Below are 24,233 nucleotides of genomic sequence, written 5' to 3'. Positions count from 1 at the left end.
ATAAAATATAATGCATAATATTTACTTGAAAAGACAATGCAAAATATAACATAAGAAGGTAATGCATAAAAAACATATGTCCATATGGAAAACACAAAAGAAAAACTACATATCATAAAACCATGAATACTCGTTAACTCATCAATTTTTTTTTTTTTGTTTTTTTTTTTTGACAATTACACAAAAAAAAAAAAAAACTCTAAGTTTGAGCCACTAACAAAAAAAAAATATTATATTTTTTATTTTGTCAATTTATAACTAGACCAGAAAAGCAGAAATACTATCCCATAAGTTATATCCAACCAAGTTCTAATCACCCTTACAAATCTACAGCCTACATTATCAATACTCTCAATTATTCCGTTGAACTGTGAGACATTTGGCAAAATAGTGATGGAAGGTGCCTTCATAAACATCTATAGATTTGATCAAATTGTAATTGATTTGATCAAATTGTACTCAATATTTGCTTAATTAAGTACATGATTTTGATTTTGTGAGATAGTATATTATCATAACTAATTAATATATCATCAATGAAGTGACAATAACATGATTTCAAAGTCGAATCAGTGTCTCCTATGATTCCATTTTCTAGTACTGATCTAAGAAAACATAGAAATTCACTCCAGTTGCTATGCAAAACAGAAAACAATATTATCAAGTTAAGCAAAGTCCTAAATATTCAATCTTCTAATTGCGTCAAATATTAGACAAAAAATCATTTTACACTAGCAAAAAATTATTTCAAGCACTTCATTCCATTGAATTTGAGCATGATCAAAGGGAAATCGACTTCACCAAATATTTTATCCCTTGTCAACACTTGAAACTGAAATTTTAAACTAATAGAATGACTCATTTATCATACATATTTTTGGGTTATTTGTTCTTTACTAGAGAAATTATACTCACATTGACATTGTTAAATTTTTAGATTGTTGTATCTTGTTTTTAATGTATCTTGTTTGTCTTATAACTTAATTGATCAAAGTACCTATTCAACTACAAAAAATAAAAATAAAAATCACAAATCATCACAAACACAACTTTTTTTCATCTCATAAAGTAGCCAAAAAGTCAAAAAAACCAACTAAAATAACTAAGTTTTCAAACGAGAATGTTGTATCAATGAATCTGATTTCATCATTGATGCATGAGGTATGTGATTGGAATCTATGTCCAACAAATTTATTAATCCGTTGTCTCATGAAAATTGGATTGATAGGTAAATATATATCATTTTCAGCTAAATAATTTAAGAACAATTCATTCTAGAACTAACAGTTTATTATATTGTAGTTCTCTTTGACTCGTCCATCTAAACAAATATGCCATAAATGTAATGGTTATTATCTTATATTTAAACAAATAAAATGATAAATAAAATGAATAGAGCTATTGGAGAGCAGTTCTAACTTATGGCTATGCCAGAGCAATATCTAATAGTTTAATGCTCTCAATGTTCAAATTTCATTAATAAATGCAAAAAAGAACAAAGCAAATAGCTACACAATAATAAGATAATTCCCTTTCTTTTGAACCACAAAAAATAGAGCATTCCTAACCCTTTATATATTTGTTTTTTTATATGGTACATGATATGATATTATATCATATGATGATTCATATAAATAGTAAAATTAATAACATATAACATTGCTAGCATAGTTCAATGACAAAAAAAAAAAAAAAAAAAAAAAAAAACAAAACAAAAAAAAAAACAAAACCATCATCATCGTGTCTAGTTTTTTGCCATACATTTTACATAGTATACATGGCCATTCTCTTGATGTTAATCACTGAATTTCTGCTGATCAACTAATACAGAGGAAAACTAAAATTACCCAATCTCATAAACTACCTAAATTCTTACATAGCTATAAACTGGAAAAATTGAAAGGGGTAAAAAATAGATGTTTGAATTGTGCCGTTGTTTTCATTCTTGCAATATGGAATCGTGTTTGGACTTTTCACAGTTTTAAATAAAAAGCCAAATCTCTGTTCGATCTGAGGAAACAATGCACAAATCACCAGAATCGAAACCTTAGTTTATAAATCTCATGGCTAACTACATATATTAACTATAGGGAAAAAAAAAACGCCCCCCAAAAAAAACCCAAAAATACGTAAAACTTGAAAATTCAGATGATAAATCAAAGATTTTAAATCGCTCAATAAAGAAGACAATCAAAATTTATTTACCATATCAACAATAAAGCCAGATTAGAAGCTAAAAAAATTGTGAAGATTAAAATCCATAAAAATTCTAAAACAACTCAACGAAATTGAAGCAATATAAGCTTAAATTAAAGAAACAAGAACCTACCCACCCCACGCCCACACCAAACCATCAATTATAACATGACTGAAATATTTATTTAATAAACCATGATTAAAAATAAGATTACATCTTCAAATCTTGATGAAAAAATCTAGAAATCCCCTAGATGTTGATTTGTGATTATGTATCAATTTTAAGCAGAATGTAACAATCCCAATCAAACAATCAAACAATCAAGACAAAGAGACACAACAATTTTAACGTGAAAAAAACCACAATTGGACACCTCCAACTGTGATAAAAAAACCACGGGCAACAGCCACAAGACAATCCACTAAGAAGAATTACAGGAATTACACAGGTATACTCTCAATTACCTAGCGAATCCACAACGCCTAATTGAACCAACCTTTATGTGCCTCTTCCAACCCCATCTTCACCACGGAATTGTCTTTCTGATGAGCCACTCTGGATTCCACCACAGCTTCAGGCTCGAATTCTTCAGAATACACAACTGAAGAACAACACTCTCTTTTGTAGAACAAAACACAACCTTTGATGTACTCTCTTTAGAACATGAGTTGAATACTCTATAAAAACATCAAAGAAAACTCCCAAAGTATCCCCAGATATAAACCCTAGAAACCAAAAAGAAGATATGGAGTAGTTATCCTAAAAATCTGACCCAATACGCGAATTTATAGAATCTGTCCCGCGATCTCCGCTCGAGCGCCCAACAGCCTGCTCGAGCGGGCTTCAGCAAAAATGCGCGAAATATCACAGAGGTCCGCTCGAGCGCCAGAAAGCCCGCTCGAGCGCAAAATCACACATCTCAGTATTTTTTTCAGACGACTGCAGAGATGCTGAGAGCTTCCAATCCCCGCTCGAGCGTCCCTTTCCCCGCTCGAGCAGACAGGCCAAAACTGGAAAAACTAGAAAAAAATAATATGATCGAACAGGCAACTTTGAATGCATTTTTGCATTTTGCTTCGGGGGCGCTGCCCCTCGACCCCGCCGTGGCGCTGCCCCGGACCCGCCAAGGGGCGCTGCCCCCTGGACCCCCGCGAGCTGACCGGGCAACTCGATCCCCGTCATAATCAGCGAAGTGGCAATCTTGAAAGCTTTATCATCACAAACTTCTCTGAAATGCTTGATTCGGGTTGGATTCGCATCTAACAACTCGTAGCCTCACTGAAATAAAAATGCGAATAAAATTACAACTTTAAGGAGTTTTGTCAAACGGGATTGCCAAGAAATAAAACCTAACACTTGATTTCATACCAATCAACAAAAGTTCACCTTCTAAACTAATCACATCCAAACTACACCAAAAAAATTAGCATAGTAAACAATGAAATTCAAGTAGAAATATCATCAATCAATTTGACTTTCACAACTTTCAATAATTAAAACCCAAAATAAATAAATAAATAAATAAAAACGAACTCAGCTCAATGATGCATATTTTGAACTCACGGCGGTTTTGACGAGTTCGTCGAAGTACAATTTGGCATGGACGGCAGAGACACGAGGAGAGATGAATCGACAGGAAGATGCAGGCCCTTGATTGAAGGATTGCTAACCGATCCACTGATTCACCAAGCTCGTACACGCCATGGCTAATTCAAAAACTACGGATCGATCGAGCTCTCTCTCTCTCTCTAAGAGTAAAGGAATTTGGAGAGAGAGGAAAACTGTTAGACAAAAGGAGGAAGAAATGAATAGCCCATTTGTTTTTCATTGCCGCTCAATTATCCCTCCAAAATAGATAAATTATTTCCCCAAAAGATCTCAAAAGACTAAAAAGTTATTGCCCACAAAAATATTTTTCTCACTAAATGATATTAAAATATTAAAAATAATTGGTGACAAAAATATATTCTTCGCTAATAATTATAAAATATTAAAAATAATTGGTGACGAAAATATATTCTTCGCTAATAATTTCATAATTAATGACAAATTTTTTTCACCAAAAGTCTCAAATTTTGGTGCCACCCAAAAAAAAACTAGCGGGAAAACCTTCGGTGACGAAACTTACTTTTCCTCACCTAAAAAGAAGTATTTGTTGACAAAAATAAATTTCGTCACCTATTATTTTTATTTTTTTATTATACGTGACAAAATTTATAATTCATCACGAATTATTCTTATTTAGTGACAAAATTTATTTTCTTTACTACTTTTCGTCACCATAAGTTACTTTTGTTGTAGTGAATCTTTTTTTTTGGGGGGTCACAAATAAATTTAAACAATAAAATAATACCGTTTAACTCTCTCTCTCTTTTTTTTTTTTTGTGACGCGGGTTGCTGTCGTTAAAATATTTATTTTTTGTTAAAATAAATTTTTTTTGTAGTTAATGAAAAAAATTTCATTTTTTTTAGTTACTAAGATTTAAAATTTATTTGTTTCATTTTTATTTTAATTAAAAAAAAATATTATTATTATTTTTTATTTGGTAGAAGTAGGGGTAATATTTTAATGAAAAATATTTTCCACTAAAATAAAAGTTTATTTTCTGTGGTCAATGAAAAATATTTTTCTACGGCCTATTTTTTTTGGTTAGTAAAAATCATGAACTATTTTTTTGTGGTAGAGGAAAGGGAGTGACATTAGCGGTGGAGGTGGTGGATAAGAGATGATGGTGGTGGTGGTGGTGATGGCAAAAAATATTAGTGGTGAAGTTGTGGTAGTGGTAGTGTAGATGGAGTAGCAGGGGTGAAGGAGAGGTAATGGTGGTAGTAGTGGCAGTAGTGGTAGTGGTGGTAGTGGAGTGGTGGTGATGGTAGTAGTAATGGTAGTCGTAGAGGTGAAGTGGCGACAGTGGAAGTAGTGGTGGTGGTGGAATGACGTTTGCAGTAGTGGTGAAAGTGGTAGAGGAGATGGGTGGTGAGAGAGAGAGAGATGAGTGAGAGACGGATAGAAGAGATAAAGAGAGAGAATAGAGCGGGAATGGAAAACAAAAACAGGCGGGAATAAAAAAAATTTTTTTTCTTAGAAATGAAATTTAAATAACAAAATAATGTCGTTTAACTTTCTTTTTTTTTTTTTTTTTTTTTTTTTTTTTTTTTTTTGCGACGGGAGTTGCCGTCGTCAAAAAAAAAAAATTTTTTTGTTAAAATATATATTTTTTGTAATTAATGATATTTTTTTTTTTTTTTGTAGAGGATAGAGAGTGGCAGTAGTGGTGAAGGTGGTGGATAAGAGATGATGGTGGTGGTGGTGGTAGCGGCGAAGGAGATTAATGGTGAAGTTGTGGTAGTGGTAGAGTAGATGAAGTGGCAAGGGTGAATGAGAGGTAATGGTAGTAGTAATGGCAGTAGTGGTGAAGGTGGTGGATAAGAGATGATGGTGGTGGTGGTGGTGGTGGTGGTGGCGAAGGAGATTAGTGGTGAAGTTGTGGTAGTGGTAGAGTATATGAAGTGGCAAGGGTGAATGAGAGGTAATCGTAATAATAGTGGCAGTAGTGGTAGTGGTGGCAATGGTAGTAGCAATGGTAGTCGTAGAGGTGAAGTGGCGACAGTGGTAGTAATGGTGGTAGTGGAATGACGTTTGCAGTAGTGGTGAAGGTGGTAAAGGAGATGGGTGGTGAGAGAGAGAAAAATGAGTGAGAGACAGATAGAGGAGAGAGAAAGAGAGAGACAAAGACAGAGTGATGAGCGAGAGAGAGACAAAGTGGTCGCTAAAAGTGCATTTTCTTGTAGTGGATAGATAAATCGAGAGGGAGCTCAGTAAATAGAGAAGACAGAAGGGAGAGAGTGAGCAACGCGAACATAGTGGGAGAGAAAGAGAGAGAGACAGGGAAAAGAGAAAGAGGGACAAAAAGATACAGAGTGAGAGACAAAAAAGATAGAGAGAGAAGAGAGATGAACGAGAGAGAGAGAGATAGAGAGAAGAGAGATGAGCGAGAGAGACATAGAGAGAAGAGAGATGAACGAGAGAGAGAGAGAAGAGAGATGAGCGAGAGAGACAGAGAAAGATGAGAGAGATAGAGAGAAGAGAGATGAGCGAAAGAGACAGAGAGAGAAAAGAGATGAGAGAAGAGATAGATGAGTGAAAGACACACACAGAGAGAGAGAGAGAGAGAGAGAGAGACAGATAGACAGAAAGAAAGGAGTGATGAGTAAGAGAGAGAAAGAGAAAGAGAAGAGAAAGAGGAAGATGAAAAAATGGGTGAAAAGATAGAGACAAAGAGAGAGAGAGAGAGAGAGAGAGAGAAAAAAAGAGCGAAAAGAGATAAACGAGAGAGAGACAGAGAGATGAGCGAGAGAGATAAAGAGAAGAGAGATAGAGAAGAGAGACAGAGAGAGATGAGAGAGACAGATAGAGAGAAAGAAAGAAAGTGAGAGACAGACAGACAGAGAAGAGTGATGAGTGAGAGAGAGAGAGAGAGAGAGAGAGAGAGAAGAGAGACAGTATAGCGACCCCGGTCTTTTCCCATTTAATTATTGTATCCGGACTGTTCCGTAGATTCTGTCATTGTATAATGGTTGTTGTTGTTATTCCTTATTTTCTCATTTGGAATTATAGGATGTGTTGGGCAGGTTTGTTTCAGGTTGGTTGGGTTTAGAAACCAAGAGTTGCTGTCCAGGTTTTTGGTTCTTCGCTCGAGCGAGGAGTTGTTCGCTCGAGCGAGAGGTAGTGTTTGATTTGGACCTGTAGCTGTGCATTCTTGGCTCGAGCGAGCTTTTCTTCGCTCGAGCGAGTTAGTTCATCCTTCACTCGAGCTATAGTTCCTTCGCTCGAGCGTGTGTCTAGGTTCAGACCTGAGGGTTTGAGTTCTTCGCTCGACCGAGCTTTCTTTCGCTCGAGCGAGCATTTGAGTTGTTGGCTCGAGCAAGGCTTCCTTGGCTCGAGCGTAGTTTCTCTGTGTCTGGTCGCTCGAGCGACCAAGTCTTCGCTCGAGCGAGCCTGTCCAGTTTATATACACAGCAGTGGGATTTGATCAGTCTTTTTCATTTTCTTTTGATTCCAAACCCTAGGTCCGACTTCTCTATCTCCCTACCCACCTTTTTTCTTAGATTTGATCCACTTAGGGTGTGTTTCTACCCTAGATCCTTCATTAAAAAGATAGAGTGAGGCAAGGGCTACCATTTAATCTGAACATTTGGCGATTTGGAGCACTTTGGTATTCGGGCACTCATCTCTTTCTTCACCTTTTGGGTTGCTTTCTTTGAGGTAGGGATTTCCTACTCCATTTTATAGGTTATGTTCTAAGTTTTGGTATTTTAATATGTTGGGGATGCTTTGGTAAATTTTGGGAAAAACCTTAGTTGAATTTTTGAATTGATTTGTATAAGTAATTCTTGGAATTGGGAAAAGATGGTTAAATTCATGGAATTGGGGAATTCATTGATTAAATTGCATAATTGGATAATTTGAATCATTTGTCTATTGAATTGTGGACATAGTTATTTTCAGTTTAGAAATAACTGTTTTGGGCTATCGGTGGAGGATAGTCATGTTTGTTGTAGACATTGCATGTGGATTAGGAATAACTGGAACTAATCACATTGGTTTAGTCATTAATTTTGACTGTGGCATTGATACAGAAAATACGTGTATTGATTGAGCATTGCATTTGCATACATTGTTTGTGTGTGGGAGGAGATAGGGGATGTACTCCACGGTTTAGGGGAAGATAGGGGATGGACCTCTAAACCGGATTTTGTTTGGGAGGAGATAGGGGATGGACTCCATTAGCATCACTTTTATGTGTGCTTATTTATATAGAAGTGTTTTATTGATACAGCACTAAAATGTGTATCAATCTGGAAGTATGAAGTGTTTGATTTGAGCTTGAGTCTCATTTGTTTGTTGATATTGGAAGGATGTGAATATGATATATGTGATTCACTGTTGTAAGTTTGGCCAGGTTCTGAGCCATGTTGATAAAATTGGAAAGTAAAACGTATCTTAGACAATAGTGTCATGAGACTGTAAAATAAAGTAATTGATTATCTTGGTTAACCAGCTGTTGAATGCTATTGGTTTATTCATTGCTTATATGTGGTTTAGTATATTTCTACTGGGCTGTGGCTCACCCTTTATGGGAACATCATTTTCAGGTTCAGGTGATAAACTACCTCCAAGGAATTAGCTTGGGAGGGTTTGGCTTATGGATTGAAGAAGATTACTTTTAGTTAACTGTCTTAAATTATTAGTACATGTAAACATTCAAGCCTAGGGCTTTTCTTGTATTGAGTTAGAACTCATATTTTTGTATCCAAGTGTTGGCTTGGAAAGATGTAAGCCTGTAGGGCATTTTATTCAATGACACATGTAATGCTTTATTTTGTAATACTCTGATGAATGAATTAATAGATTGTCTTCTTTAAATAATGAATGTCAATGATATATATAATGGGTTAATTTTGAGGGCGTTACAACTTGGTATCAGAGCGTACCGGGTTTGAATACTTTGGGTACGTGGGAAGTGATTAGTATCACATTGGGTTCGTCTCGTTTGATAGAGACTTAGTGTAATGTTATATGTATATGTGATTATGTGGGTATGGAATGTAGTTTCTAGGATGTTGATTGGACCCTTGAGTTTCTTGTAGTCTTGTTGGAAAGGCACTTGATCACTGCTGCTTCCAACCGGAACTATAGTAACGCATTGGGACTATCATTATCCGGGAATGAAATTCGTAGGTGCTTATGTGATTATGTGCTTACGTGGAATGAATTATTGTTGTCCATTGAATTAGGACGCGTGTGTTTAGCTTCGGCACATTTATTAATGTGCTAATGTCTTCGTTTCCTTTATTAGGATGTCAGGACGAGGACGAGGACGCGGTAGGCGTGGTAGGCCGGGTAGGCAGGAGGTGCCTGTGCCAGAGGAGATTCCGGCAGTTCAAGAGGGAATTGGCCAGGCCAATGTGGCCGAGCCAGTAGGCCAGCAGGCTATGGGCGCTCTAGCCCGAGAGATAGCAGGGGCATTCAGGGAGTCAGTAGGCATTCTTAGAGCTGAGAATCAAGCTCAGGCTGGTATTGCGGATGCAGGACCTTCCTTTCTGAAGAGGGATTTCTTCCGGTCTAATCCGGATGAATTTGTGGGTGATCCTAAAGAGCCACTTAAGGCAGATGAATGGCTCGAACAGACAACGAAGACGTTTGAGATGCTTGGCATCGAAGACGAGGGGTTGAAAGTGACCTTGGCATCTTTCCAGTTGAAGGGGGATGCGGGTCAGTGGTGGAAGTTTACTAAGGGGCGTATAGGAGGTACGTGGGAGGCTTTTGTGAATGCATTCCAGGAGAAGTTTTTATCTCCGGCAGTCAAGGAGAAGCTACGAGACCAGTTTTGTCAGCTTAAGCAGGCGAGTTCTTCAGTGGCCGAATTTGAGGCTGCATTTACTAGTTTGTCCAGGTTTGCACCTGAGTTGGTGGCGTCTGAGGAACGCCGTTGTATTGAGTTTGAGAAGAAGTTGAGGCGTGGCCTCAAGCTGAGAGTTGGGGGAACTATGATTCGGGATTATGGGCGTATGGTTGATGCTGCAGCCCATATGGAGATCATGATGCAGGAGGAGGAGGAAGGGCAGAAGGGCTCCAAGAGGAGTCAGGATAGTCAGAGTCATGGTAGGAGACAGAAGGGTTTTAATCCCCAGCAGTCTCAGGGTAGCTTTTCTAGATCGACTTTTCCTGTACCGAGTGCTAGTTCGGGGAAAGGCAGTCAGGGAGACATTACCTGTTTCAAGTGTGGCCAGCAGGGCCACAAGTCTCCAGTTTGTCCTCAAAGGGGAGGAGTTCAGAGAGCAGCATCTTCTTCGACTCGATCTCAGAGCCAGAGTCAGGGTAGAGGTCAGCCACTCTCGTGTTATCAGTGTGGTCAGCTAGGGCACATGAAGAGGTATTGCCCACAGTTGGGTGGCACACCTGGTGCATCTGGTTTGAGGCCGATTCAGGGTCAGCAGCCAACTCAGTCGGGTCAGGCCTCAAAGGCCAATCAGGGGGCTTCATCGTCTCAGTCGGTGCAGCAATCTTATGCTCCTAGGGTTGAGCAGGTTGATCAGAGGTCGTCTGGGCGCGTGTACGCTGTTACCGCGCAGGATCTTGTACCGACTCCATCAGTTGTGAGAGGTACCTTCTTGTTTTGCAACTCGGTTGCTAATGTTTTGATTGATACGGGTGCATCTCATTCCTTTGTGTCTGCTGCATTTGCATCTGTTTTGGAGTTGGAGTTAGCACAGTTAGCATCTCCTATATGTGTAGTATCACCTCTTGGGGGTGAATTGATTTTGAAACAAGGCGTTAGGGGTTGTGATATAGAGGTTGATTATCATAGAATCCCATTTTCCTTTGTAGTTATGCCTATGAGGGGTTTCGATGTTATTTTGGGTATGGACTGGTTATCGTCATACCGGGCAGTTATTGATTGCTACCGCCAGAGGGTCACTTGTTGTACTGTGAGCGGAGAGTATTTTCATTTTCTGGGGGACCGGGTTGGTGATGTGCTGCCACCGGGGTATGTTCCGCGAGGACGGAGTGAGCTTAGTGGTCTACTTGCTAACCTTTCGATTAATGAGGATGTTGAGACTCAGATTGAGTTGCCAAGGGTGGTTTGTGAGTACTCGGACGTCTTTCCCGAGGATCTTGTTGGTTTGCCACCGCATCGAGAGACTGAGTTCTCTATTGACCTGGTGCCCGGCACGGTGCCGATTTCTATGGCACCTTATCGTTTTGCCCCAGCCGAGTTAGTTGAGTTGAAAATCCAACTCCAGGAGTTACTAGACAAGGGTTTTATACGCCCTAGTGTTTCGCCGTGGGGAGCACCGGCCCTCTTTGTTAAAAAGAAAGATGGTGCTTTGAGACTTTGTATAGATTATCGGAAATTGAATCGGGCTACGGTTAAGAATAAGTATCCTATGCCTCGTATAGATGATCTGTTTGACCAGTTGAAGGGTTCCCGTTGTTTCTCTAAGATAGACTTGAGATCGGGTTACCACCAGTTGAGGGTCAGGGAAGAGGATATTCCGAAGACGGCATTCCGTACGCGGTATGGCCATTATGAGTTTTTGGTGATGCCATTCGGGCTCACCAATGCACCGGCAGTTTTTATGGATTTGATGAACCGGATCTTCCGGGAATTCTTGGATCGGTTTGTAGTCGTTTTTGTGGACGACATCCTTATCTATTCGCCTTCTGAGGAGGAGCACGAGGCACACTTGAGGGTGGTGCTTGAGTTACTTAGAGCCCATAGGCTGTATGCCAAGTTTGGGAAGTGCGAGTTCTGGCTGAGGGAAGTCAAATTCTTAGGCCATGTGGTATCCGGTGAAGGAGTGTCTGTTGATACATCCAAGGTAGAGGCAGTGCAGGATTGGGCACAGCCTAAGAGTGTATTTGAGATCCGCAGTTTTCTGGGATTAGCTGGGTATTACCGTCGGTTTGTGAAAGATTTCTCCAGGTTAGCATCACCGTTGACTAGATTGACTCGGAAGGGAGTCAAATTTGTATGGAGTGAGACTTGTGAAAAGTCTTTTCAGGAGTTGAAAGTCAGACTGACTACCGCTCCAGTATTGATTATTCCAGAGAGAGGGTTGGGTTATGCAGTCTATTGTGACGCCTCACGAGAGGGTCTGGGTTGTGTGTTAATGCAAGAAGGGAAAGTAGTTGCCTATGGCTCTCGTCAGTTGAAAATTCACGAGCAGAATTACCCTACACATGATCTAGAGTTAGCAGCTGTGATATTTGCCTTGAAGATTTGGAGGCATTATCTTTATGGTGAAAAATTTGAGGTGTTCTCGGATCATAAGAGTTTGAAGTATTTATTTACACAGAAAGACTTAAACTTGAGGCAGAGGAGGTGGATGGAGTTCATAGATGATTATGACTTTGAGTTGCATTATCATCCGGGAAAGGCCAATGTGGTGGCCGATGCCCTTAGCAGGAAACCTGTTGGTGACATAGCTAGCATAGCCATCCGAGAGTGGGAGATGTTGGGTGCACTTGGAGAGTTTGATTTACTTATGGGCGAATCCGTTGAGGCTGCGGCCTTGTTTTCTGTTTTTGCACAGCCTTCACTTGTGACTCGAGTGTTAGAGGCTCAGAGAGGTGACTTTGAGGTAGAATCTCTCCGTGAGAAGATTTCCGGTGGGAAGGTTGAGAAGGGTTTGATGGTATTTTCTGACCTGAGTGTGAGATACCGTGACCGTCTGTTTGTGCCGGAGTCTTGCCGAGAGGAGGTACTCCGAGAGTTTCATCATTCACGCCTTGCGGTGCATCCGGGAGGCACTAAGATGTATCGGGATTTGAGTCGCCAGTTTTGGTGGCGGGGTATGAAGAGAGATGTAGCAGCTTTCGTGTCTAAGGGCCTTACTTGCCAGCAAGTGAAGGCCGAGCATCAGAGGCCAGCGGGTTTATTGCAACCCTTGCCTATTGCTGAGTGGAAGTGGGAACACGTCACTATGGACTTCGTTGTGGGTCTTCCGAGGACTCAGCGGGGTAGTGATGCTGTTTGGGTGGTTGTAGATCGGTTGACTAAGTCGGCGCACTTTATTTCTATGCGTGTGAGAGATTCGGTAGATCATCTTGCCGACTTGTATATTCGGGACATAGTGAGATTGCACGGGGTCCCAGTGACGATCGTCTCAGATAGAGATCCTCGTTTTACTGCCAGGTTGTGGTAGAGTTTGCAGAGTGCCTTAGGCACTAAGTTGACCTTTAGCACGGCTTATCATCCTCAGACTGATGGACAGTCCGAGCGTACTATTCAGATACTTGAGGATATGCTTCGGGGTTGTGTTCTTGACTTTAGTGGGTCGTGGGAGAGGCACTTACCGTTGGTGGAGTTTGCCTACAACAACAGTTTTCAGTCTAGTATCGGTATGGCACCATTTGAGGCCTTGTATGGCCGACCGTGTAGATCTCCTGTGTGTTGGGCCGAGGTGGGTGATGCACCTCTGTTGGGTCCAGAGTTGGTGAGGGAAACGACGGAGAAAGTTGAGCTTATCCGTAAGAGGCTTGTTACAGCGCAGAGTCGTCAGAAATCGTACGCCGACCGTAGGAGGAGACCTTTGGTGTTTGAGGTGGGTGATCATGTCTTTCTGAAGATATCACCTAGACGGGGTTTGATGAGGTTTGGGAAGAGTGGGAAGTTGTCCCCTCGATTCATTGGTCCGTTTGAGATCCTTGAGAGGATTGGCGAGGCTGCTTATCGTTTAGCTTTGCCGCCGCAGTTGTCCGGAGTACATGACGTGTTTCATGTGAGTATGCTTCGGAAGTATGAGCCGGATCCATCACATGTGTTGGATTGGACCGATTTAGTAGTTGATAAGGATGTTTCATATGAGGAGAGACCGATTCGAGTCTTGGATAGGCGGGATCAAGTTTTGCGAGGCAAGACCATCCCTTTGGTCAAAGTTTTGTGGAAACACCACGGAATGGAGGAAGCCACTTGGGAACGTGAATTGGAAGTCCGCGAGAAATATCCGGACATGTTTGTTGATTTGTAATCTTATAATTAGATTCTGTTATATTGTTGAACTTAAGAGCTTTATATATGTCTTAAGTTGTAAAACATTGAGTATGTTTTGGTAAATGGGTGTATCTTGAAACTTGTTTCATTATAGAAAGATTAGTGTAACATTGTATATGTTGATTACATTGTTGGATGTGGTATATATGTCATGCAGTTGAATATGATATGGAAATTGTTAACATTGAAAGGAATAATGCATAATAGTGGTGCAGGTTGAAATATATGTTGTTTTATATATATTGTGGGATGCCTCTTGATGAAGAGATAAAGTGACCAGTATAGGGTCAAGTTGTTTATTATTGTTATATACTATCTTTGGGTTTTAAAAAAAAAAAAAAACCCTGTTTTCAAATTTGTGCCTAATTTCGAGGACGAAATTCTTTGAAGGGGGGGAGGTTATAGCGACCCCGGTCTTTTCCCATTTAATTATTGTATCCGGACTGTTCCGTAGATTCTGTCATTGTATAATGGTTGTTGTTGTTATTCCTTATTTTCTCATTTGGAATTATAGGATGTGTTGGGCAGGTTTGTTTCAGGTTGGTTGGGTTTAGAAACCAAGAGTTGCTGTCCAGGTTTTTGGTTCTTCGCTCGAGCGAGGAGTTGTTCGCTCGAGCGAGAGGTAGTGTTTGATTTGGACCTGTAGCTGTGCATTCTTGGCTCGAGCGAGCTTTTCTTCGCTCGAGCGAGTTAGTTCATCCTTCGCTCGAGCTATAGTTCCTTCGCTCGAGCGTGTGTCTAGGTTCAGACCTGAGGGTTTGAGTTCTTCGCTCGACCGAGCTTTCTTTCGCTCGAGCGAGCATTTGAGTTGTTGGCTCGAGCAAGGCTTCCTTGGCTCGAGCGTAGTTTCTCTGTGTCTGGTCGCTCGAGCGACCAAGTCTTCGCTCGAGCGAGCCTGTCCAGTTTATATACACAGCAGTGGGATTTGATCAGTCTTTTTCATTTTCTTTTGATTCCAAACCCTAGGTCCGACTTCTCTATCTCCCTACCCACCTTTTTTCTTAGATTTGATCCACTTAGGGTGTGTTTCTACCCTAGATCCTTCATTAAAAAGATAGAGTGAGGCAAGGGCTACCATTTAATCTGAACATTTGGCGATTTGGAGCACTTTGGTATTCGGGCACTCATCTCTTTCTTCACCTTTTGGGTTGCTTTCTTTGAGGTAGGGATTTCCTACTCCATTTTATAGGTTATGTTCTAAGTTTTGGTATTTTAATATGTTGGGGATGCTTTGGTAAATTTTGGGAAAAACCTTAGTTGAATTTTTGAATTGATTTGTATAAGTAATTCTTGGAATTGGGAAAAGATGGTTAAATTCATGGAATTGGGGAATTCATTGATTAAATGGCATAATTGGATAATTTGAATCATTTGTCTATTGAATTGTGGACATAGTTATTTTCAGTTTAGAAATAACTGTTTTGGGCTATCGGTGGAGGATAGTCATGTTTGTTGTAGACATTGCATGTGGATTAGGAATAACTGGAACTAATCACATTGGTTTAGTCATTAATTTTGACTGTGGCATTGATACAGAAAATACGTGTATTGATTGAGCATTGCATTTGCATACATTGTTTGTGTGTGGGAGGAGATAGGGGATGTACTCCACGGTTTAGGGGAAGATAGGGGATGGACCTCTAAACCGGATTTTGTTTGGGAGGAGATAGGGGATGGACTCCATTAGCATCACTTTTATGTGTGCTTATTTATATAGAAGTGTTTTATTGATACATCACTAAAATGTGTATCAATCTGGAAGTATGAAGTGTTTGATTTGAGCTTGAGTCTCATTTGTTTGTTGATATTGGAAGGATGTGAATATGATATATGTGATTCACTGTTGTAAGTTTGGCCAGGTTCTGAGCCATGTTGATAAAATTGGAAAGGAAAACGTATCTTAGACAATAGTGTCATGAGACTGTAAAATAAAGTAATTGATTATCTTGGTTAACCAGCTGTTGAATGCTATTGGTTTATTCATTGCTTATATGTGGTTTAGTATATTTCTACTGGGCTGTGGCTCACCCTTTATGGGAACATCATTTTCAGGTTCAGGTGATAAACTACCTCCAAGGAATTAGCTTGGGAGGGTTTGGCTTATGGATTGAAGAAGATTACTTTTAGTTAACTGTCTTAAATTATTAGTACATGTAAACATTCAAGCCTAGGGCTTTTCTTGTATTGAGTTAGAACTCATATTTTTGTATCCAAGTGTTGGCTTGGAAAGATGTAAGCCTGTAGGGCATTTTATTCAATGATACATGTAATGCTTTATTTTGTAATACTCTGATGAATGAATTAATAGATTGTCTTCTTTAAATAATGAATGTCAATGATATATATAATGGGTTAATTTTGAGGGCGTTACAGACAGAGACAGAGAAATAGAAAGATGAAAAAATGGGTGAAAAAGTTCCCTGTCTAAAGCCTCATTTTCTAGTAGTGAGTCATCTCTATCATTCATGGGTAGAATAGAGGCGCGGATTTGGGAATTGTATATTTTATAAAAAAATCAAATTGAAATATTTTATACAATCACACCTATTTAGGGAGTGTGATTAAAAAGTAGTAATGTATATATAATCACACTTTAATTAAAATGTGTGATTAAAAATATATATATATATATATATATATATATAATCACACTTATTTAAAAAGTGTGAGTAAAAAGTAGTAGTGTATATATAATCACACTTTAATTAGAAGGTGTGATTAAAAAATATATAAATAATCGCACTTTAATTAGAATGTGTGGTTAAAAAATATCTATATAATCACACCTATTTAAAAAGTGTGATTAAAAAGTAGTAGTGTATATATAATCACACTTTAATTAGAAGGTGTGATTAAAAAATATATAAATAATCACACTTTAATTAGAATGTGTGGTTAAAAAATATCTATATAATCACACCTATTTAAAAAGTGTGATTGAAAAGTAGTAGTGTATATATAATCACACTTTAATTAGAAGGTGTGATTAAAAAATATATAAATAATCACACTTTAATTAAAATGTGTGGTTAAAAAATATCTATATAATCACACCTATTTAAAAAGTGTGATTAAAAAGTAGTAGTATATATATAATCACACTTTAATTAGAAGGTGTGATTAAAAAATATATAAATAATCACACTTTAATTAGAATTTGTGATTAAAAAATATATATATAATCACACTTGTTTAAAAAGTGTGATTAAAAAGTAGTAGTGTATATATATAATCACACTTTAATTAGAAGGTATAACGACCCCGGTCTTTTCCCATTTGATTATTGTATCTGGACTGTTCCGTAGATTCTGTCATTGTATAATGGTTGTTGTTGTTGTTCCTTATTTTCTCTTTTGGAATTATAGGATGTGTTGGGCAGGTTTGTTCAGGTTGGTTGGGTTTAGAAACCTAGTGTTGCTGTCCAGAATTTTGGTTATTCGCTCGAGCGAGAAGTTTGTCGCTCGAGCGAGATGTTGTTTTGGTTCTTCGCTCGAGCCGGGGTTTGGTAGCTCGAGCGAGAGTTTGCATCTGGGTTGGACCTGTAGCTTTGCATTCTTGGCTCAAGCGAGCTTTTCTTCGCTCGAGCGAGTTAGTTTGTTCTTCGCTCGAGCAATAGTTCCTTCGCTCGAGCGTGAGTCTGGTTTCAGACCTGAGGGTTTGAGTTCTTCGCTCGATCGAGCTTTCTTTCGCTCGAGCGAGCTTTTGGGTTGTTGGCTCGAGCAAGGCTTCCTTGGCTCGAGCGTAGATTCTCTGTGTCTGGTCGCTCGAGCGACCAAGTCTTCGCTCGAGCGAGCCTGTCCAGTTTAAATACACAGCAGCGGGATTTGATCAGTCTTTTTCATATTCTTTTGATTCCAAACCCCAGGTTCGACCTCTCTCTCTCCCTACTCACCTTCTCTCTTAGGTTTGATCTGTTTAGAGAGTGTTTCAACCCTAGTTGCTTTATTAAAAAGATAGAGGGAGTCAAGAGCTTTCATTTAATCTGAACATTTGGCAAATTGGAGCATTTTGGTCTTTGGGCACTCATCTCTGTCTTTACCATTTGGGTTGTTTTCTCTGAGGTAGGGATTTCCTACTCCAATTTATAGGTTACGTTCTAAGTTTTGGTATTTTAATATGTTGGGAATACTTTGGTAAATTTTGGGAAAAACCCTAGTTGAATTATTGAATTGATTTGTATAAGTAATTCATGGAATTGGGAAAAGATGGTTAAATTCATGGAATTGGGGAATTTATTGATTAAATGGCATAATTTGATAATTTGTATCATTTGTCTATTGAATTGTGGACATAGTTATTTTCAGTTTAGAAATAACTGTTTTGGACTATCGGTGGAGGATAGTTGTGATTGTTGTAGACATTGCATGTGGATTAGGATTAACTGAAACTAATCACATTGGTTAAGTCATAAATTTTGACTATTGCATTGATAGAGAATATGTGTAATGATTGAGCATTGCATTTGCATACATTGTTTTGTGTGTGGGAGGAGATAGGGGATGTACTCCACGGTTTAGGGGAAGATAGGGGATGGACCTCTAAACCGGATTTTTGTTTGGGAGGAGATAGGGTATGGACTCCACTAGCATCACTTTTATGTGTGCTTATTTATATAGAAGTGTTTTATTGATACAGCACTAAAATGTGTATCAATCTGGAAGTATGAAGTGTTTTGATTTATTTGAGCTTGAGTCTCATTTGTTTGTTGATATTGGAAGGATGTGAATATGATATATGTAATTCACTGTTGTAAGTTTGGCCAGGTTCTGAGCCATGTTGATAAAACTGGGAAGTAAAACGTATCTTAGACAATAGTGTCATGAGACTGTAAAATGAAGTAATTGATTATCCTGGTTAACCATCTGTTGAATGCTATTGCTTTATTCGTTACTTATATGTGGTTTAGTATATTTCTACTGGGCTGTGGCTCACCCTTTATGGGAACATCATTTTCAGGTTCAGGGGATAAGCTACCTCCAAGGACTTAGCTTGGAAGGACTTGGATTCTGAAGACTATTTTTCTGTTGTTTGCTTTTATTTGTTAGTACATGTAAAAACTCAAGCCTAGGGCTTTTCTTGTATTGAGTTAGAACTCGTATTTTTGTATCCAAGTGTTGGCTTGGAAAGATGTAAGCCTGTAGGGCATTTTATTCGATTATTTAGTAATACTCTGATGAGTGAATTAATAAAATGTCTTCTTAAAATAATGCATGTCGATGTTATATAATGGGTTAATTTTGAGGGCGTTACAGAAGGTGTGATTAAATATATATATATATATATAATCACACTTAATTGAAAAGTGACATAAAAAATAAATATTATCACACTCAATCAAATTAAGTGTGATTAAAATATCAATCTAATTTTTTTTATCACACTTCCAATAAAAGTGAGATCTTTAACTATTTTTGTAGTAGTGAAATAAAAAATCTCTTAAAATTCCTGGTGAGTCCTGTGGTTTTTATGCCCCTTTTGTGTGTATTTCTGTTGGTACAGTAGAATCACAAATTTTGTAGAGTTTTCTTCTGTTTGTTTATTTATCCTCTTGTGGTATTGGATATGGATATGTATTTGATAAGTTTAACAGATGGTGGAGGAGTCTACATGATTGGGTTTTCTTACTGATTTTTGCAGAGTTGATTTTAACAGAGTAGTCTAAAATACATATATAATTTTGCAAAGTTTTCTTACTGATTTTTTCTTTTTCTTTTTGGTAACTGATAAGCTTCTCTTTCTCTTTGCTCTCTTATTTACTCTCCAGATTTGTTTCTCTTTGCTCTTTTATTTACTTATATATATATGCATTTTATTTTGGTTGACATGGATATGGATTTAGATTTATAGATGTGCCTTGGATTTTGGATTTGCTATCAAGCTGTTGCTTATTTGGTAGGTTATGCCTTATTTTGAAAGTTCTTGGAATTAGTTGTTTAAAGTCTCCCCCTAGTAACGTGCTATAATTATTCAGTTTTAAAAGCTCTCTCTCATGTCACTTACACTTAGATGTGCACTTCAAACAACAATTTTAACATCTGCACTAAAGATGCTCTTAGTCTAAGGACCTACTAATACAAAGAGAATTAATGAAAGTCAGAATTACTCAACAGGCACGAAAATATTGTTACATTATGTAAGCATCACTACAAGAAGTTGGGTCTTGAATGACGAAATTTTTTTGTCTCCAAAGAGCTAATTTCGTCACAATAGATATTTGTGACGAAATATTTTCCTCACCGGTTTCGTCATTGAATGTTTGTCACTAAAAACCACCGTGACGAAAAATAATTTCGTCACCAATGAAATTACTTCAGTGACGAAATTTTTTGTCACCAATAAAACAACATTTTATCGCCAAAAATTCTCATTTTCGTCACCAAATAGTCATTCAATACCATATTTATAACTTTAGTTGACGAATAAATTTGTCACACATGTTGATCATTGATGAGTAAATAATTTCATCACAGTAAGATGTAAAGTTGACGAAATTTTTCGTCTCCAAAAATCAGACATGGGTGACGAAATATATTTCGTAGCAAATATATATATACGCAACGAAATTTTTAGTAACCAAACATCAAAATCGATGAAAACTTTCATATATAAGTTGCAATAAATTTTATCACAAAATGTTTATTAGCGACGAATAATCACTTTGTCATAATAACAAGTACAAATGACGAAACAAATTCGTCACTAAACTTGTTCCATATTTTATATTTCAATTTAAATTAATATTTCACAAATATCCCTGTTCATATCCCAATATCCTTTTAATTGTACTAAGAAATCCACTAGCTATTATACACCACTTCACAAAAAAAATCACTAAACAATTTATATTATAAATCAAAATATATCCGTCAAACAACTTTAATAATAATCCATTAAGTATAACAAAAAAACCATCAAAGCAAATCCCAAAATAAACTAACGTGGAGTCCACAAAAAAAATTAACACTCAATCTTAGTTTGCAACTAACTAAGTATCAGTTCAGGAAAAAAAAAATTCAACACTTGATCTTGATTTGCAAGTATGCTTCTAAACGTCATCAAAAACCAATCTGCGAAGAAAATAAACAAGAAAAATATTCACATATAATCAATTACATTGTACAGACCTCTCTATCCATGTCAATACGAATTGTGTACACAATGAGTCTAGCTTAACAACCAGAAGTTCCTTTGTACATGGCAAGCTCTATTAATCACATCACTAACTTAAAGCAACTCCAACACCGCATAGCAAAAATACACAAAAAAGTAAACACATAGTTTTGTCTCTTCTTTGGTTAGTGTGTATTTTAACAAGGGTCATGCTAAGTAAAAAGTAAATAATGAATCTATTTTCATTAAATACATTGAAACTTGTTAAATCTTAGTTAATAATTAGTGAAACTGTTGTGTCTTACCTCGCTTACACTCTGTTTTACTAGAAAGATAAGAAGTTGTGTATTGTTGCTAAGCCTGTATTGGTTGTCCTAGTTTTATTCAAAAAATTGATTAACACTTTTTCTTTACCTGATTTAATCTCCGTTCCCCCCCCCCCCAACAGGAGAATGAAGTGGGTGTTGGTGTAGAAATGTGTACTTTCATTCCTTGAATGCTCCTTCGAAATAAAATATAGCTCTTATGACTTTGAAATTTAAAGAAAGTGGGGAAGTTCCAATGCTATGTGTGGAGTTATTGATTAATAGCCAAATTTGATATTTTCTATGACCAAAGTGCAAAGATGACTTATAATTGCAGCACTTGTGACTAGTGGCATGTTCTTATATTTTCCAAGGATAAAAGGACCTAATAGATGCAGGTTTAGGTAATGAGAAAAGACATAGAATAATATGTGTTACTTTAAACTATGTCCTAAATAGAACGGACTTGCTGCGTTATGGGATTCATCTTAGTGCCACAAATAATTAGGACATCGTTTCATTTCATTGAGTTATACTATTATTGTCTATTGAGACAACTGACTTGTTATCTCATCTTAGTGCCACAAATAATTAGGACAGCGTTTCATTGCATTGAGTTGTACTATTATTGTCTATTGAGACAACTGACTTGTTATCTCAGTGTTCTCCTCACAGCTCACGGTCTGTTATGCCCCACATTTCTACCTATAAGTATAGGAAAAGTAAATATTCTTGTTGTCTAAAGTCGCTTTTTGTAGCGCTCAGTGTTTAGTGTGTACATTATTGATTTTTTTGCAACACTATTCACATACTGTCCCAGGTAAAGACCGGGAGAACCAGATACCCTATTGAACCTATTTTCATTAAATACATTTTGAAACTTGTTAAATCTTAGTTAATAATTAGGGAAACTACTGTGCTTTAACTAGTATATACTAACCAACATGAGAAAAATAAACACATAAAACAAGCGAAACTTAGCAAAACGGCGATCTACGAGTCATGGGATACCATCTCCTCTAAATTGTCCTTCGAAGGGATCCCCCTGCATAGGGCAACCCAAAAAAAAAAAAAAAAAAACACCGATGACTAGTGACAATTTCAATTGGTATGCTATGCAAGTAGTTTGGAGCACAGATCATCTAAATTAACTAGTAACTCCATCTGTCGTCCTGTTAATTGAGGAAAAGTAGAGAACAAAAAAGCACATATAATCTAAGTCATGTTGTTTTTCCTTCATCTGTCAAACAAGCCTGAGGTTTAAAATTATGCCCACGAAAGGAAAAACAAAGGATTATAATTTATAAACTTTCCTTACTTTTTCCTTCAAAAGCTTCCCCCTAGAACATTTTTCTCTCCAACCAAACAGAGCATGTGGCAATGGAAGATAAATTGGGTATTTACTGAATCTTACTTTAATTACGTTCTATGCTCTTCTTTTTCTTTTTTTCTTTTTTTTTTTTTGGGGGATGGGGGAAAGGTGAGTATGTGGCAATGGAAGATAAATTGTGTCTTTACTGAATATTACTTTAATCAAGTTCTATCCTCTTCCCTTTTTGTTCTTTTTTTTTTTGGAGGGGGGGGGGGGAAGGTGAGTAAAAGATATTTTTGTTGTCCAAATATTAACAACAAATCCATGAAGTGCAGTCTGAAAGCTTTCAACCATTAAATTTAATGTTATTGTTTGGAACTCACTAATATATATAGAGCAGAAAATGTTATTCCTGCAGATGCAGATGTAACCAGCATGTAACCGATTGTGTACAGAGGTTTGTTCAAAAGGATACCTAAAAGGAAAAGAAAAAGTCAAATATCAGTATCTTGGTGATTTGAAGCCTATAAATTTGTGGATTTAAATCCAGATTTTAATTTCTTGGCATCCCTATCAAACGAACAGGAGCACCCAAGGTCAATTTCAGCCAAGTAGAAAAAAAAAAAAAAAAAAAAAAACAAAATTCTAACGTTGGCAGTGCAAAAAATCCCATTTAACATTATCATTATTTCCCTTAATTTTTTTACTTTTCCTTCTAATACCTTGTCTTCTTAAAAAGTAAAAATAATAAGGAGAAAAAAGATAGTCATCATTAAACATATGGCCATTTATCATTAAAAAGTAAAGAACATATGGCCATTCATCATTAAAAACTAGAGAACAAGAGAACAATCAATCGGTGTAAAGATGTCTTACCTATAATTGTCCAAGAATGTGGCCATACTGAAGTCCAATTATGCACGTCACAGCAGCTGTCAAGGAACTTCAAATACAGGGTGTCAACAGTACACATTACAACTCCTTGAAGGTTTAATAAACTATGAAGTATAGTCACTTATGCATATCTAAACTCAAACTATTAAACAAATGTGCCGGAATCATATAAGTTATATATCTAAATATGCTTTCATGACTAACCCAATTTAAGGAACCATTTAATCAATAGTCAAATATAAATGACATCATCTTACCAGTTCAAAATACCAATATCGCAAGTGTATTGCATTTTCATGTAATAACAATGAAGGCAGCGATGATAAGACGATAGCTAATAGAACAAAGGTTTTGAAGCATCATCATGAAGGAAAAAGAAAGGATTAGTTTGGTCACCTTAATATACCTTCAAGATCAAAAGGAGTATGACACCATGACGGTGAATTATCTGAAATTTGGCCAATGCTGGAAATATTGCATTCCTGTGAAGGGGATACCATATAGGAATCAACTGACTGCAGAATGTAAACCAGAATTTTACAAAATTTTACCTTCAGAATATAGTTACCTTCAAGTTTCTACAAACAGGTTTTGTATATAGATGATTAAGACCAAGAACACAACGATCTATCATTGCAGCAGCATTACAGGCAGGTCCATGATCTCCTCTTGTGGAACATGTCACCTAATATGACAAACTCCACAAGTTTTTGTAATATGGATGATTATCTTCTGTGTAATTTCTCACATATTAGCAAGTATTCTGCTATTATATATGTCCCAATATCAAATAAAAGAAAGAAATCAGTTGATGCTTAATGCAGTAATATTTGAGAATCACTATAATCACTAAG

At 37.3% G+C, this 24,233-nt stretch overlaps 1 long non-coding RNA gene across 1 annotated transcript; it reads right to left on the bottom strand.

Moving 5' to 3' along the window:
* Positions 1-22,795: 22,795 nt before the first annotated feature.
* LOC145801609 (uncharacterized) lies at positions 22,796-23,981 on the bottom strand. The gene is made up of 3 exons (XR_014343235.1): positions 23,776-23,981; positions 23,362-23,428; positions 22,796-22,960 (listed from the first exon to the last, which is right to left on the bottom strand). It is a non-coding gene; the product is annotated as an uncharacterized LOC145801609 (long non-coding RNA).
* Positions 23,982-24,233: the final 252 nt, after the last annotated feature.

This window comes from Camellia sinensis, chromosome 10 (genome assembly GCF_055761805.1).
Source record: "Camellia sinensis isolate YWXY chromosome 10, ASM5576180v1, whole genome shotgun sequence".
NCBI classification, from domain to species: Eukaryota; Viridiplantae; Streptophyta; class Magnoliopsida; order Ericales; family Theaceae; genus Camellia; species Camellia sinensis.
The sequence above is the reverse complement of the archived record's forward strand: the minus strand, read 5'-3'. Positions and strand labels throughout refer to the sequence as shown.